General features: G+C 44.2%; 2 long non-coding RNA genes across 14 annotated transcripts; both read right to left on the reverse strand.

The window, feature by feature from the left end:
* Nucleotides 1-2,675: 2,675 nt before the first annotated feature.
* Nucleotides 2,676-4,546, reverse strand: LOC123100780 (uncharacterized). The gene is made up of 4 exons (XR_006448463.1): nt 4,200-4,546; nt 3,840-3,945; nt 3,156-3,727; nt 2,676-2,995 (listed from the first exon to the last, which is right to left on the reverse strand). It is a non-coding gene; the product is annotated as an uncharacterized lncRNA (long non-coding RNA).
* Nucleotides 4,547-8,232: 3,686 nt separating this feature from the next.
* On the reverse strand, nt 8,233-13,957 carry LOC123099222 (uncharacterized). Of its 13 annotated transcripts, XR_006448116.1 has the most exons (10): nt 13,611-13,955; nt 12,920-13,260; nt 12,627-12,693; nt 12,463-12,545; nt 11,933-11,989; nt 10,889-10,965; nt 10,390-10,465; nt 9,625-9,759; nt 9,099-9,234; nt 8,233-8,559 (listed from the first exon to the last, which is right to left on the reverse strand). It is a non-coding gene; the product is annotated as an uncharacterized lncRNA (long non-coding RNA). The 13 variants fall into 13 exon arrangements; XR_006448111.1 differs by having other exon boundaries at nt 9,625-10,465; nt 13,611-13,956; XR_006448114.1 differs by lacking the exon at nt 10,390-10,465 and having other exon boundaries at nt 11,633-11,989; nt 13,611-13,956.
* Between the last annotated feature and the right edge of the window lie 1,775 nt (nt 13,958-15,732).

Raw genomic sequence — 15,732 nt, forward strand, 5'->3', positions numbered from 1 at the left:
GTTCTGTTCATTGGCATGCCATTTAAATTACAGCCAGCTACATGAACCATGGCCCCAATTTACCTTGGTGTTAGTTGGTTTCTAATTGGTAAGGCCTCAGATGTTCAATTTTACAAGGGGATACACTGTTATGTATTTAATGGCTCATATCATGTTATGTATTTCTGTTATATCGTGTACTTCAATATTTGTATCGAAAGTCTTTTCGAGTATGAGGACTATTATTTATTTACCCCAAGTATTTAGCATGGAATTGGAAGTCTCATTATTAACAGAAATACACTGTTCCTATTCTACCACTATGATTTAGTTCATGTGTTGTCATGGTCCAGGCAAGCCTGTTTGCAATTCTTAAAGATATAGAATCCCCATACTAATGCTGCTACTCTATTTGCTCAAGAGGTCTTAAAATGAAAGCTAGGCATGCTCTTCATGATAAATCGTGTTTTATAACCAGATCAACAAAGTTTTCTGTATTTCATGATTGAGAAGATGAAGTCATGTTTGCAAGTGTCACCCAAAAATACACTTAATTATTTTTCATCCTGGGCTCATTTCCATATCTGCTCTGGAACATTTTCCTACGGATAAGAGGGCCACAATAACAAGTGCATTCCAAGATTTTGTGAAGGCCACAGGGATCAAAGAATAACAGATCTGGGTCTTCGCCTTCCATGATTATAAGGGGAAAACCATCGCTCACTGTCCATATGCTTTAAAAGCAAATCTCAAGTGCATTGCCTATACAAAAATAATTTTGTGGTCATCTATCTCACAAACTGTTCACATCAATTTCATATGGAATGGCACTCACGGAGGCAATTGAACCAACCTATCTATTGTATGCCTAACTATGGCTTCGTAGTTTTATCGCCTCCATTGCCATTGTTGGCTTTTTCTCTCTTATGTTTCTGCTCATATTACTGAACTTAATGTTAGCTAATTAGTTTTTCTATTCGTATGACCGTAGTGGATGCTGCCTTGCTTCTGGCACGGGTTAAACTTTGATAGTCTCATGCCCATGTTTAACTTGATGATGTTACTCTTCTGGCACATATTGAATGTTTCTTCTTACTCTTGAACCGGCCAGATAATTGGTTGTTCTGTTACATGTGCTAAAACTTACCTTCATACTGATACATCATGCCGTTTGATCTTCCATCGGTTGACCATATCGTTGGGACCGGCACCCTCGCGCCAAGGCGCGTTGCCGATCTAGTCTAGCAGTATTACCTGCCTGGCTGGGCTTACGTCGCCTCCTCTCCGGGATCCCATCGCCGCCGCCGACGCCGCGCTTTCCGACAACCGGCCAGCCCAGTTGGTCTCGACTCTGCGATGGGCTAGGCCGCCATGTACACTTGTCATGTACTTTGGGCTCTATATATATAACTAACGTACGGGCCTTAACTAAACGGACCAACTTTTCTAAAAAAAAAAAATGGACTGACTAATGGGCCTTTCGTATGTGTTCTTTTCTCCTCTTTTTTTGAAAGTTTGTATGTGTTGTACGAAACAACTCCATTTTTTTCACACACAAAAGAAACGGAAAAACTCCATTTTCCTGATACGATTCTGCATTTAGGGTGAACCCTCGTGATGTGGGCAAAGATTTTGCATACAGAGCTCCCTCACGGATCTGAACCGTCAAGGATACGATGCAGGTATACCTTCATGGATTAGAAAGGAAATGCGAACCTGACAGACAAATTGGAGAACGAAACACGCATCTTTAATGCTCTGCGTGTCACAGATTACCTTACCGTCCCATGATCAAAAGGTCATCGGTGGCAAGCAGCGTATCAAAGTTGCCTTCGAATCGAAGAGGGGGATTTTCAATTTCTATCTACTCCCTCCATTCCGAATTACTTGCCTTAGATTTGTCTAGATACGGATGTATCTAGCACTAAAATGAGTCTAGATACATCCGTATCTAGACAAATCCAAGACAAGTAATTTAGAACGGAGGGAGTAGGTAGCTACTCCTGGACCGCGATTGAGTATATATATATATCTTGCAGCTAATTAGAGAGTAGGAGTGATCAGTGCTTATATAACTTGCTAGTGGGAATGCATATGCCTAATTTTGGTGGGGAAATCTGTGGCCCTGGATCAGCTTGCGTTTCCTACCATACGTATACTAGCTTAGCTTCATTGATCTGTGCCCTTGTGTTGCCCGCCAAACGTCAGCAACTAATTTTTAGACATAAAACCTTTTCTTAAAGCCATAGTTATTTGTTCGATCCCTTTTTGAAAAAAAAAAGTTATTTGTTCGATCAGGCCACCTAAAAAGGATTTTGTACTAATTACAGCGCCAACATAAATAGACAATACAGGTAATGAAGACGGCCATCATCTCATCTCATTAGTTCCAGAAAGATTTTTCTGGAAAGATTGTGTCTGACGCATTGACCTCCAGATTGGAACATACAAGAATCGACAAAAATTGTTATGATTCAGAATATTGTCCTTCATTTCGCTGGTGGCTACCAAAATGTCAATAATTTGTACTCCCTCCGTTCCGAATTACTTGTCACAGGTATGGATGTATCTAGATGTATTTTAGTTCTAGATACATCCATTTCTGCGACGAGTAATTTGGAACGGAGGGAGCAAGATTTAATATCAATCACTGGACAGAAACTAGTGGAAGACAGACAATGTTCGGTACTGAAATGGAACGAACAGAATTTCAGGTGATAAAATCGTATGCATCATTGCTCGTGTCAATAAAGTCAAATCCACTGAGTTGGATAACAAAAATAAGGTCACTGTGGAAAAGAATCCTAAAACAGGACAACCAAAAGGATCACCAAGACTTAGCAAAGATGGATACTAACAAAATCAACTAGCATGTCTACTTGACAAAGATAAACACAAGAATATTCTCCATTGACAAAGATAAAGGCAGCAGCAAGTTCCTTCCTCGACTCAGACAGCGGCTCAGCCCACATCGTCCTCCACCAACAGGTGGGCCGCCACCACGACCACCACCAGCCTGCATCAATTTTTTTGGCAAGTTCAAATATTAGTGACTATATATATACAGCTGTTGACGACTGTGGTTTGCCAAATAAGTAGAATTCAGCCAAGACCCGAGTGCACAGCTAAGAGATATTATTAACAAGCCACACGATTCTGCTAGGGGAGAGGAATACCTCAGAATGCCATCTGCGCGTGGAGTAGCATGTTGATGGAAATGATCAGATGTGGAATATGCAGTTGGAACTGTGCTACGCTCAAGCCGTCTCCCAAAACTTTTTCAGCCAGATCAATTAGGACTTCGCTGAAAATATTAAGTCGCGTTCCAAGCTGTACAGGCTTAAACCCAATGTCCTTTTTTGCATGCATTAGCTGAATTGCTTCGTGCATGATGCGGGTAATCACGGGAAGAAAACCCTGCTGGCCGTGCAGCACAGGATTTGGAATATGAACAGGCAGTAATGGTTCAAGAACGTCGTCGCGGAGGCGTACCAGCCAGCCAGCTAGCCAGCTGTATCCTCGCAGAACTTCCATCTGTGCACAGGTCCACTGTCTAGTTCTGGTTAGGAAATGGAGCTGTTCGAACATATCGGGTGCCGTAGACAGTTCCCCGAGCGACGACAATCTTATGTTCCGTTGAACACCGAGGACGAAGGGAAGTTGATACAGATCTAGAAGCTCGCCATTGGTGTTGACGTGGGACGCAGCCATGGTGACGAGGCGTCGCGTTCACCCTCACGATGTGGTTCTGCAGGAGGCAAGCAAAGCCAAGTTAATGAGCTATCTGAAGAACAGTCGAGCACCACACAAATCCACACACCACACTAGAGAGAAAGATGGAAAGAAACATAGAAACATACCGGGATCCAGGGGTGGTTAGGCCGGCGGTCGTCTTGGGGCGGATGGCGGCGGCGGGGGACTAACTAGCTGAGGTTGCCGGAAGGAGGCAGTACTAACTAGCTGAGCCTGCCAGAAGAACAAAAGAACAATTTTACCACTACCTTCTTCAAAAGATGAAGTGAGTCAGATAATGGCTACAGAGATGCAAGATGTCATAATAATAATGCCCAGCAGAGAAACGCCAAAATAATGCACAGTAGAGAAAATGGGAACAGGCCGCACCCTCGCACATCATTTGCACGCAAAGCTAGACCGAGAACTTGAATCGCGGATTGCGGACTGTCCTTTTTTACGAGAACAAGGTTAAATTGCGGACTTACCTTGTTCAACGGCAGCAGTTGGGGCAGCCGAGCAGCCCTCGGTCGCAGATCACGCGGAGACGGAGGGGGGGTGGAGGGGTCGAGCGCCGACGCGCCCCGCTTCCGCGGCTCGCCTGCAGATCACGCGGAGACGGAGGGGGGTGGAGGGGTCGAGCGCCGACGCGCCCCGCTTCCGCGGCTCGCCTGCAGATCACGCGGAGACGGAGGGGGGGTGGAGGGGTCGAGCGCCGACGCGCCCCACTTCCGCGGCTCGCCGGCCCGGTGTTGAAGCCCGCCGCCTCGCCTGTCGCCTCGCACGGTGGAGCTCGAGCGGAGTGGAGCCGCGGGTTTCTAGGGTTTCGAGGGCTGGGAAGGGGGAGGGGGGAGGGGATTGGTGAGGATCGCTGTCGCTGTGACTATACCTGGCCAAATGGGCCGGCCCGGCACGGCACGGCCCGGCCTGAGATAAACGGGCCAGGCACGGCCCGGCCCGCTGAGGCACGCGAACTAGTCGTGCCGTGCCGGGCCGGCACGCGTGCTGGCCTTCGAGGCCCAAGCACGGCCCCCTGGCTAAACGTGCTGGCCCGTAGGCACGTGTGGCCCGAGGTGGCCCGCCAGCACGAGGTGGCCCGATTTTTTCAAAAAAAAAGCACGTCTGGCTGGAGTATATGGGCTGGAGCAGGCGCGCAGGGGCGGTGCAGGGCTACTGGCGCGCTCGTTGGCTTGTGCCATCGATGCATGCACGTCACGTACTCATGTTTCGCTGTTTTTTTTAGTACATGTTTCGCTGTCCCGGAGTTAGGCACGGTTAGGTACGTTTGGCACAAATAACTCTAAAAAATATAGAAAAAAATAAAATGAGGCAAAGTGTCATCATATGGGATAAATCTTGAGCTTTATTAGTGACTGCCTCATTAAGACCTTCCATCCCTGGGAAGTAAAAGAGTACAAAGTCACGCTCTAGATTACAGAAGAAAAAGAAAATTACAAAAGCATAAGAAAATTACAAAAGAAAATAGAAAGACTACAACTACTCTTCGTCTTCGTCATCTTCGAGTGCAAGATTTTCGAACGTGGCCATCAGTTCTCTGTTTTCAGCGGTGTGTTGGGCTCTCCTTTTGGCTAGTTCTCCGTCTTTCACGGCCGTGAGTGTTCTCACCATATCCGGGGTCAAACTCGTTCTTCTTTCCTCAAGTATTCTTCCAGCTAGGCTAAAAGCAGACTCCGATGATGTCGATGAGACGGGTACTGATAATACATCCCATGCTAATATGGAAAGCACCGGATATGTAAGCTTGTGTTCATGCCACCACTGAATTATGTCGAAGTCTTCCTCTTCCTCTTCATTGAAGTTGACTTTATCGCTGTTGAGGTACTTCGCTAACTCCCCACCACCCAAAAGCACAGGCGATGAGCCTGATGTGGAAGAGCTCGTTGCAGAGGTGGTAGAACCAAACAACTTGCTCCATGCTCCTTTCTTTTTCCCTGTGGTTGGTGCAGGTGGAGGTCGTTGCATGCGAACTCCGGCATACTTTTGATCATACTTAGCATAAACTTCAGAAAGCTTATCACGAACCTCAGTGAAATAAGCAATATAATCTATCCCTAGGGCCCCAGTTAGTACAACAAGTGCACTAGCAAACAGTTCAAGTTTAACCCTAGGATCCAAGATAAATGCAAATGAATACAAAATAGGAATTTTCGCCCAATATTTGCAATATTTAAGTTTCATGCGAGAAACCATAGGCATTAATAAATTAGTATGTTCGTATGCTTTCAAGTGAGATGCAATGTCTACAAGAGTGTGCATCATTAAAGGAGATGTGGGATAATAAACCCCAGACAAAGAAACTGTTGCCTCATAAAATATTTCTAAAAACTTGACCAAACCTTTAGCAATTTCCCAAGTATCATTAGTGATATATTCTCTCCCCATATTTGCATTAATCCATCCCGAGAATTGAACTTCGTCTCGGATGACTGCCTTAAGCATCATATATGTAGAGTTCCATCTAACAGGCATGTCTAGATTATACTTATGAGGAGTTTTTTCTATTGCTATGCAATATCTCTGGTAACTACTAATTCGCTGATTAGAGTTACCAAGAAAAGAAATTGCATTGCGTAAAATCTCAATGGCTCCCTCACATCTCTTCATAGCACATTTAGCAATAAGATTAATTATATGGCAAGCACAACGTTGATGCAATAAAAATGATGCAGCATATACAGAAAACAGAGGACCGAGGCTCTCCATTGCAGTTGTATTTGATGAAGCATTATCCAAAGTTACTGCAAATATCTTGTCGGTCAGACCAAATTCTAACACAACATTAAGTACAGCTTGAGCTATGTTTTCACCAGTATGTGCTTCGTCAATTAATTCGAATCCTATAATTCTTTTCTGTAGTTTCCATTTTTTGTTAACATAATGAGCGACCACACTAATGTAGTCTTGCTTTGCCCGACCACTCCAGATATCAGATGTTAAAGAGACTGAAAAAGTGCATGTAGTAAAATCATCTTTTATTGTCTGAAGACTAGTTTTGCATAATTTTTTCATATCCCTAGATGTAGTTTGTCTAGAAACTGATTTGAAACTAGGAGTATGCACAGTTTGAATGTATTCGACAAAACCTTCAGACTCACCGAAACCTAATGGTAAATCATTAGAAGCAATTAAACGACAAATTCCTTCTCTATGAAGAGCAGGATCATAGGTGAAATTGCGTACCGTACCGTCGGGGTTGAACTTGAGCGTGGCATGTGTCCCTGCGGACCGCTTGTCCGCGTTCTGATGCATGAGGTTGTGCCTGAGGAGGTGGCCAGTTCCTCCTTTCCCCCCCCGAGGAAAGCAAGTGGCCGCACCTCTGGCACCGAGCTTTCAGCACGTTGACACCGTCCTCCACGACTATTTCTTCAACGAAATACTCCCAGCACGATGAGGTTTTGTGTCGAACCCTCTTTGTGCCGATGGAGGTGGAGGTACTGGACTGGGAAGTGGAATGGCTGCCGGTATACTCATCGGAAGAAGGATATGTGTGGGTTGTGGCTGTGGGATCGATCCACTCGGGGATGTCAACATCTAAGTCACTAGTATTGAAGTTGAACCGGTTGGGATCACTACCCATGGGATCATCCATGTGTTGAGTGTGAGAAATAAGAGGAAGAGGAGGTTTGAGTGTGAGGAATGAGAAGGGTGGGCAGCCCTTTTTATAGCAAAAAGCTGACATTTTTTAGACCAAATTTGCCCTCCAATGTTCAAATATTCAAATTTGCAACAAAATATACCTAAACAGCCCCAAATATGGCCAAACCCCACCCAAACCCCCCCTAAATCCCACTAAACCTCCTAAACCCCCGCTGCCCCGCTCCCCCCAGCCCCCCGCTCCCTCGATCGAAGCGTCCAACGGATCCCTCCCTCGCTCACATACTCCCGTGCCGTGCCGGGCTGGGTCGTGCCCGTGCCGGCCTGTTACTGGGCGTGCCGTGCCGGGCTGGCACGCGTGCCAGGCATAGCAGCCCAGGCACGGCCCAGGCACGGCCCAAGCAGGGCCGCGTGCCAGGCACGGCCCACATAGCCTCGTGCCGTGCCGGCCCGTGACGGGCAGGCACACGGGCTATCGTGCCGGCCCGCCAGAACCGGCCCGTTTGGCCAGGTATGGCTGTGACTAGTGAGATCTGGGATGGTTTTTTACAGTTTGGCCCAATTCCTCAGCTGGCTCCCTTTGCCGTGGCTATCTTGCAGCAAGCGCCGCGACATGTGGAAGTGGTGGCCAAGTGATCTCTCTTTGTGGCCACTAGTTGCTGGGCGCCTCCTCTGTATGCTATTGTAATGCCTGTGCGTACCAACCTAGCTAGCTATTGTATTGTAATTGACAACGTGCTTGTACAGTACCTAGCTATCCTGGGCGTTGCCCTTTTCAATTGTTTTTTTCGTGGGTAGCATATGTGCACGCAACTATTTGCTAAACTTATAAAACTTGCTCAACTCTGGAAAGTAGAGCAATCCAATAGTAGTGACAGTACCATCTTACTGATTGGGAAAATAAAATACAGCAGTAGAAATGCAATACTGGCAGTGCACATTCACAAAATACATTAGGTGAGAGCATCATACATATGGATAAGCTTATATGAACAGAGAAGTAGCAGTCCAGTTTTGTAGCCTAATTGACTGATTACGAAGACAAGTGCTTCAAAAGCAAATGCACACTTAGCAGGTCAAGTTGACCACCGCTTTTTCACATCCGCTCCTGCTGCTACCTAGTCGTCGAGTCAACCTAAACGACCACTGCATCGGCAAGCGTGTAGAGTGCTCTACTTTCCCCGAGGGCATCGAGCTCGTGGAGGCTCAGACTGACGTTATAGCCCGCCCGCGCTGCGGAGGAAAGAAGATGTAAATAAGTTAGATACTTGTTCATGGCTTGTAGATAGCTGCGAGAGTAAATGCTTCAAAGCACTCTTGTTCAGAAAGTGGATTCATTCTCTAATATAGGTAGACAGAGTACATGTGAAGCTTCACATCTAAATGGACAATTATGTGACCATGACGGCAAAATGTATCTCGATAAGTTGGATGGTGAGGCTAGTATAATATAGGATTTCTCAGGTATGGCATTCATCCAAGAATATTCAGAGTTCCAGTCAGGTCAGAGCTACACTTAGTGCACTGGGCTAGCTAAATTCAGAAACATGGCATCTTGGATGGTTCAACTGGTCAAAAGGTACAGATTTAAAATTAAGATTCAAGATCAAATTAGTTTTCATTTGTGGGACACTTTTCTCGTAATTTCAGCATAAAAGGTGAAGTACTGTTCGACCCCATTTTTCAGTAACCATTAGTACTGTTCCAAAATGAGGACATTTAAAAACTCTTTTCTTTTCTTATTGGAAAGTCTGAAGTTACGTGTGGCTTACCGAGTCGAGCAAGACGTTGTAGGCCTTGTAGATCACTGGCGAGATAGCATCAAGAAAGTCCCTTAGCCGCGCCAATAGCAATCTTCATCCTTGTCGATTTTTATCCTTGTCATCCACGGAAGGGAGCAATTTATACCTGAAGGAAATATGATCTTTTAGGTCAGTTTCCTCCTCCACATTGAGGAAGAGTTGTAACTTGCATGTACCAAGAAGCTAGTCGGATAATTAATTCTGCAATCCAAAATATCTAGTATCCCATTTTACTAAATATCCAATATCTACATTCATATGATTTTAAAAATAGAAAGTGTTGACCCTTTGGAAGGGAGAGAACTCAACTATCCTCTTGACTTACAGAAAAGAAAGTTCACAGGAAAAGAACATCTCATTGACAATGGATGAGATGACACTCATACGTGCTCGGATTTCCAAATTAACATTTTTTATCTTGTTGGTCTCAAGAACCACCAGACGTACTAATACCTGTAATGATCAATTGACAACAGAAAGCAGTAAAAAAACTCACTTTTGAAGAGGTGTGTCTTAGGGCTCCCAATGCTCATGAACTTGTACACCAGCATCCTGTGTTCATCCTCATAGCACTGCTCAACCAATTTACCAGGTTCTTCTGCCTCAGTTGCCCAAGAAAGAAAACCTCAGCCTACAAGAACAGAACCATATAAGCTAGCCATTCATCAGCCAGGCTTCAAAATTGATCTGGCATGCACATGATCATGCTGGCGCGTGCAAAGCGCTCTGTTTCACACTCACCAGCCACTCTTTGTCGCTACTGCAGTTAGCATATGCATAATGTATATGTACAGATCATTATAATCAAATATTATGTATGCCATAAATTCTTGAATTTCATCTGTTAAACAAGCAATATATGGGCCATCCATCAAGTTTTGCACAACGGCTAGTACCCTTCATTACCTCGTTTGTGGACTCTCTCTGAGTCACCCTATCCACTTGCCCCCGCCTAGGCCCTAGTTTCTTTTCTAGTTTTCCTTTGCAACTACCCCTCTGGTTGGGAGTTCCCTCAACAACCAACCAATGTAATTATGTAAAGCAAGATTTTATTTTATAAGGCAGTGGGAGCTTCTCTCAACTGTCATTCAAGGTTAAAAAATGGGCAAAGATATCTAACTATGTACACATTTGATTGTAACTTCATAGATGCTTAATGAGTTGGCAATCCTGACTCCTAAATTAAACTACAGTGCAAAACAGAAGAATGTTTCAAATTTATTCATAAGATAGAAAGGGAAGTGAACATAAGGAAATGTACCCCTGCTTTTGATAGCATCGTAATAAAACACGTGTGGATGAAAACCATTAGTTCTTGAATCCCTGGCCCAAATCCTCTAAATCAAAAAGGTCCACCAGATGTTAAAAACATTTAATACAAGTCTCAGAAGTCATTTTCGTAGAAAATTGCAACCGGCGTTGAAGTGAATACAACGGGAGCACAGAAATACAGAACAATATTTACTTCATTTTAACCCGCATTCAGGTGAATACAACCGGCGTTGAAGCGAATATTGACCATAATTTAGTAGACAAAATAGTGCAGTTCAACAAAGGAGAGTTAAACAACCACTATCACTGTTGAAACCCATCATGTCATCTTTTCGTTTTTCAATTTTTAAGCATGGACTGCACAAATAAATCACTATTGTCCAAATTCAGCATTCATTGCACAAGCTAATTAAGTACATGGGGAGAAAGGAGAAGATGTACCCTGTGCATGGTCATCTAAACCCTTAATGAAGTGCTAGCACACATACCTAAAGAGCCAAGAAACCTATGACCAACCGAAGTTGTGTCTGATGGCTCAGGTAGGAATCGACACCAAGATCAGTACCTGCAAAACAACACATAATCATACAGTATCAATCAGGACAAATACTGCAAAATCAAAGGTAACAACACTAAGAAGAATTGTATATATAATTGCAGGTGATATGTATAGGATTCTTTGAGTGACAAAGGTCTTGCTCATGTGGCAAATGTAATAACGGATGTGTGGCTTCCTTGTAGAGACGCCTCAAATTTGTGAGCTTCTTCCTATAGAGCCTCACTTTGTTCCCCATATGCATTGACCATCAGTAAAACGACAATGATACACTGAAACTTTGCAAAGCTACAAAGAGATGGACATTAAGCATTGAGGACTGGACACAGTAGAATGTACGTCGTGGTAGTACCTGACCCTGTTCTCACATTCAGTGTGCACAATCTAATGCCAATAATAACCAAATCTAAATGAAAATGATGTGTAAGCTTTAGTAATGGGTGGCCCTCTATCTAGGATCACACTCATTTAACCCTGCCGCACCCCTCCACACAATGTAAGTACTCAGCCCCCCTCCCCCCCAATGTAACTCGGTTGACAAGACTTTACTAACTCTTTTAATACAAAGACTGTAGGAAAAGTCTCCTGCGGTCATTTACGGTTCAAAAAAAAGTTTTAGTAATGTGTGGTAGAACCCAACTGAGAGCAGTGGAGACAAGATCAAAGTGTAGCTCACCATTACACAGAAGAAGAGGATAGTGTGTGCATTTTATTTAGCTTCAGATGCTGATTTTCTGTATTTTTCTGCTCTCAAAATAGGCACATAAGATCTGAGCATCACAATGTTTCCCGCTAACTAAAAGGGCAGGTACATGATGAGAACAATTCACACCAATAAATTAGATGAAGCTCTGTACCATTTCATTTGCAACATACATACGACCTATTTCTGGAACCATAATTAGTTCAAAACACTAAAAGGAACACTTATCAATTATTATAGCAAATGACTGGATAAGAAGTGAAAGGAAATTACCACTTTAAATTTGGCTTTCCATCACTATATTCATTCATCTTTTGCTGCTAGCCAAATCTGAATATATCAGATCAACAAAAGTAGACATGTCGTTAAATTCATAAAAAAAAAGTAATTATTAGTTTCCAAAGGCACCAACATGATACAAGAAAAAGACATGCCGAAACACTGCCACTAAGCTATGAAGACTCCATCCAAAAGTACAGCTACGCCATTCAGCAAATGTAATCATGTTACAACAATTAGCTGCTTGCATAGGAAACAAGGATCATCTTGGAGTGGCCTCAAGGAGATATTAACTGCTTTCAACTTAGTAAATAATGTAAAACTAATCCATGTCGATGAAGCAACAAATAGGTACTGTTAGCTTTGTTACTTGACATGCAACTAACAGAAGTTAATTTTTCAGGCAGTGAAAAAAATATTAACAGCAAAGCATGAATAAGAAAATTGTGTTATTGTGGTAATCAGCAGAGATCTAAAAAGTAGTTATCCAGCCAATTAGATAAAAGACATTGATTTGAGTATACCTGCACCGTTTATTCTTGGTCTGCATCATATGAACCCAAAGTAAGTTTTCCCGTTTACTCTTGTCTTTTCAAGGAACATGGTTCTAGGAACATGACAAAGGAAGTGAATTGGTAAAATTTCCCTCCAAAACATTAGCCATGGAATGTACACAACAGGAGCATACCAGGTTGAATCTCAAGATGGTGTAGCCTAGCTGAATAGGGAGGTGATTCCTGACCTGTCTCCACTCACTGGTGAGGAAGGAAGCGAAAAAATTAAAGAAGGGGAAGATAAAGAAAGTGGACAGCTAAAATCCAAGGAACAAATGCTCAGCATCCAACCAAAATACCCAAACAAAATTCCAAAGATGTAGCAAAGGCAAGAAGAAGCCAAAAGAGAAATAGGAGATGCACATCAGACAAAATCTAAGACAAAAAAAAAAATAGTGTGATCAGATCCACGGGTGTAGGCGCTCACCTCAACTAAAGCCACACTAGCTTGTAAACCTTGAAGTCTCACAAACCTGTAGAAACCAGGGACTGGCAGTGTGGACAGATGGGGAGGCTAATCAAACCGAGAGGAGGAGCTGATGAGAGTGAAGGGAATGAGAAAGGTCGGACATAGCTGGGACCAGTGGCGGAGCCAGGATTGGAGCAAGCCCCGGGCCCAAAAAAAAAAATTCGTCGCGAGAGAAAAACTTAACGTCCATCAGGCTATAGCTACCTCAAAAGAATATCTCAAATATGGCTCAATTGCACCAAAAATTTAGACACTTCCATTGCGGCCACCGATGAATAAAATATCTTCATCTTTTAATTCTACAAAATGAAATGAAATTGATATCAACAGCAGCAACAGCATTCACTTTCAAATTCAATTAAAATGTAATTGATTTTTTGACAGCAGCAGCAACCATTAGCAGTACTGCAGTAGCACATCTACACATTAGCATATCAAAAATTGTACTGCAGTAGCACATCCACACAGCAGCAGCAACCATTCATGATTCATTAGCATCAGGACTGATTAGCATCGACACATTAGCACATCCACACAACAGCAGCAACCATTACGACTATCCAGTACCATATCCATTCATTAGCATCAGACCATCAGTATTAGGATTTATTGTAGGTGCACTTGCTGTTTGAAGAAAACTTGAAATTACCTCGGCTGCAGTCGGGGCAGCAGTTGCCCAGGGGAGACCGGGAGGCGGGAGAGGCCGGCAGGACTGGAGGGTGGAGCAGGGCAGGAGCAGAGCCGGCGCGGCGGCGCCCCGCGCCCGGCTGGAGAAGCAGAGCAGGCGAGCCAGGCGAGGAGCGCAGCCGAGCAGGCGAGCAGGGCTGCAGCCTGCAGGGGACTGGATGGGAGCGCCGAAGTCAGGGGAGGGGAGCAGCCGAGCAGGGGACTGGAGGGGAGTCACCGGCCGGCGGCGGCGGCTGCCTCGGCTCCCTGGAGGTCTGGAACTCACGTCGCGTGGCTAGGTCTGGTCGTCTGGGCGTCTGGCTCGGGCTGCTACGCCGGCAAGATGAGGCTGCCTGGGCCCTGCCTGTGTGTTGGGCCACGCCCCGGGCCCATTCAAAAAATATGGCTAGGTAATAACTAAAGAAAAAGCCACGCCCCGGGCCTGGGCCTGGGGCCCAGATCCGCCCCTGCTGGGACTAGAGGCGCAGCATCATGCAACCACCTGAAAACCATCAGATCTCATAAAGAACACATCTAGCTTGCAGCAAAATCAGTGAAGGAAGGATTGGACCTTATTGGTGGAGATGATCTGGGTCTCGAGGTGTCCTCACACTGGTAGAAAACAGGGCTTTTACCCCGGTTCATAAGAGCCTTTAGTTCCGGTTCAGGAACCGGGACTAAAGGGTCGTTACTAATGCCCTAGCCCTTTAGTCCCGGTTCTTACACGAACCGGGACTAAAGGCCGTCCACGTGGCCAGTGCGGGGAGCCCAGGCACACCAACCGGGACCAATAGTCATCCACGCATCAGCACCTGGCAGGAGTTGAGGTTTTGTTTTTTTAAAGGGGGTGGTTTAGGGGTTTGGGGGGTTAATTTAGGTGTTTCATATATTGTGTTAGCTAGCTAATTAATAGAGAGAAGTGTCCTCTCTTATCTCCGTGCTTTGTCGACGCTACGTACTATATACGTATGGAGAGGAGTAGACACGCTAGCTAGTAATCAAATGAAGTAAACAGAAGATCGTCATGAACATATATATATGCATACAGAGAGAAGTGATATCGACCACCTCTCCTTCTCCGAGATATTGGTCGAACAACAAGTTCTCGTATATCTATCCGACACTACCGGCTACATATATACAATAATTATCTCTTACAATACAATCTCCTAATTATATTGTAGGAACACAGGGTCCACATAGTATTCCCCGTTTTCAGCGATCACGTGGTCAAGGAAGAATGCCGCCAATTCCTCTTGAATTCCTCGCATACGAGCTGGTGCTAGGAGTTCATCCCGCTTCCGAAAAATCTAATTTGAAGAAGGGGGTCAATACATATATATATATATATATATATATATATGAATAAATGAAACTCAACACAAATGATGGTAATAAAATAAAATTGTGAATATTATTGCTTACGCACTTCATATTGTTCTTCAGTGTAGCCCCGCTCACAGGTATGGTAGCGGATGGACTCGCAAATGTAGTATCCACAGTAATTATTCCCGGGTTGCTGCCACAACCACTTTACGAGAAATAGAGGTCAATCAAACTGATAAGCAAGCATGCTAAATGGTATTGATCAAACTAGCGCTTGAATCACTAGGAGATGCGCGGAACATGCTACTATAGTACTTACTTTCGGGTGTCTAAATTGCAGCTGGTTCGGCAGTCCCGGGGTTTTTGAGGTGAATTTTCTCCAAACCCTGCCAGACAAAGAAAACAATTACTTGATATCAGGAAATGAACAAAGTTGCTGATATGGTGGATAATGATCGATTTAACTTACTTCTGGAGCATTTGAGTCATGTTCGCATAGTCCTGGGGATCTTTTCGTCTCGAGTCTAAGACGGTTACTACTCCCGGCTCAAGCTTAATCTCTAGGAGAATATAGTGGAAGCTGCGCATGCATGCATAAGTCATCAATTACATTACCATAACCTGGACTAATAAAGGGAAACCGAATATGCAGAAGACAGTAACACTCACTTGAAGTTGTAAGGAAAGAGTATTATATCTTTGTTTTGATTTATTACCAACGATTGTAGCAAGTTGGCCTCGGCTTCTTTGGCATGAAATTTAACCTGAGTTGCATCTAT

The sequence above is a fragment of the Triticum aestivum genome, chromosome 4D (genome assembly GCF_018294505.1).
Source record: "Triticum aestivum cultivar Chinese Spring chromosome 4D, IWGSC CS RefSeq v2.1, whole genome shotgun sequence".
Taxonomy (NCBI): domain Eukaryota; kingdom Viridiplantae; phylum Streptophyta; class Magnoliopsida; order Poales; family Poaceae; genus Triticum; species Triticum aestivum.